The 1,776-nt window shown below is 41.5% G+C and overlaps 1 protein-coding gene across 2 annotated transcripts in view; it reads right to left on the bottom strand.

Annotated features, from left to right (window-relative positions):
* Positions 1-1,776, bottom strand: part of LOC108624588 (glutamate receptor ionotropic, kainate 1-like) — a 198,932-nt gene that overhangs the window by 143,560 nt on the left and 53,596 nt on the right. The window lies entirely within an intron of this gene.

Raw genomic sequence — 1,776 nt, 5'->3', positions numbered from 1 at the left:
GTTATTAATTTCCTTGCATTGTTATTTATGTAGTTTATTATTCGTCATTTTCTTAAAACGCTTCGTATTGAGCGGAGCGGTTGTTCACGCGTCAAAGGCCGAGCGTCCAGATCCGAGCCAACGCTCCCGATTCGTAGTTCGCGTCAACCGAGCGCTCTAATTGGTCGGGGTTTTTTTGTTAATAACTCCTCAATCACTCCTCGGACAACTTTTTTGCTAAGGAAAATATTGTTTAAAATTACATCAGGAACCTCCCATTTCAATACTAGTTCATTTCTTACACTAGTTTTTGGACGTCCTATAGAAAGAGCGAAATCACAGATGAACCCCGTTGCGTCACCCTCGCAATCAGTTCGGTTCGGAACGTCCTTCCGCGTTGATTCTGTCACGAAATGCTTTTCGGGGGGACAGCAATATCGGCGAACGAGCAAACGCAAACGAGAAGGGTCGAATAAATGGAACGGGATACAGAGAACATCCGCGCCTGGGGTAACTCCGCGTAACTCACTTCATTCGGACCAGGAGTCCCATCAGACGCGTAGAAAAAAGACTTCTGCGAGGAGATGTTTTATGTTACTTCGAGATCCTCTGCAATATTCATTGGATTTGTCTGCGCGCTCGATTGAAATATTCCCAAGCTGCTCGTCAGTCATCCTCGTTACGCGTCTATCAATAAATACTGCGCGCTCATTCGTTTTTACCCTTACAGAAACTAGGATGTCACGCATAAATTATTGTAAAACCCAATCTAATCGCTGTACCATCAATTACCCTGCTATTCCGAAACGTTCTTCACAAAAAAAAAAAAACAAGAAAAACGTTTCACTACTTCTTCTAGATTTTCACGGTTATTACGTGTTTCGATCTTAACTAATTCATTCTGTACGAGATACGAGGGTGTAATCGCATCGGAGGGATTATTAACTACCAAAGTAGATGTAAATTTGCTTCGGAGGATTTAACTCGAAATTCGATCAATAGCCATAGAGCACGATATACATATGTATACATGGATGATCGTTCATTACCGAGCAATAGCCTTAAATTGGCAAGATCGATTTAGGTCGCGAATTTGGCACGGGGCTCGATCAGTTTCGGTGAACGTTTCTCGCGAGCACGCGCGCGCGCCGCTTCATCAAGCGAATAAAGTGGGACCGTGTAAACCTCAGCTGTATCATCCGACCGCGGTACGTTACACCTATCTTCCCACGGAACGTATTTCCCTGTGCCACCGGGAAAGCCCCTCCACCGCAGATTTCAACGTGCGCACATATCGTGATCAATGATCATGAATAAAGCGACGATCAATCCTTCCACGATCCAGCTATCAATTCTTCTTTAAGACACGCTGAATCTTGCTCCGTATGATAAATACTGGCATTTTTAACATGTCCACTTTACTCGATAATAACGTTCTTCTTATTTACTGTATTCTGCATTTGAATTGGACAAGAATTGATGTAAGCTTGGGTCACAGTATGAAAAAGGATAGTAGGTTCACTCATGCTGTCGGTTTCTAGGATTTCATGACCAATAAATTCGATTCTGTATATTACAAGATTGTGGGTTAAACAAACTCAATTGTTATTGATAGCTGGAGTTGTTAGATACAAAAAAGATTCTATGCTATTTAATTCTAACTCCATTGAAGTATTTGACGATGGACGAAGTAATTAATTACTTCTGAAGTATTCAAGATAGGAGAAAATTCTGTACGACCTTTTTTGCAGGTAATAGCAGTACCCACAACTTTTATTTGAAGCATTTTTCGAAATT

Source organism: Ceratina calcarata, unplaced genomic scaffold, assembly GCF_001652005.2.
Source record: "Ceratina calcarata isolate Rehan_Ccalc_2016 unplaced genomic scaffold, ASM165200v1 scaffold32.2, whole genome shotgun sequence".
In the NCBI taxonomy this organism is placed as follows: Eukaryota; Metazoa; Arthropoda; class Insecta; order Hymenoptera; family Apidae; genus Ceratina; species Ceratina calcarata.
This window is presented reverse-complemented; position numbering and strand designations above follow the sequence as displayed.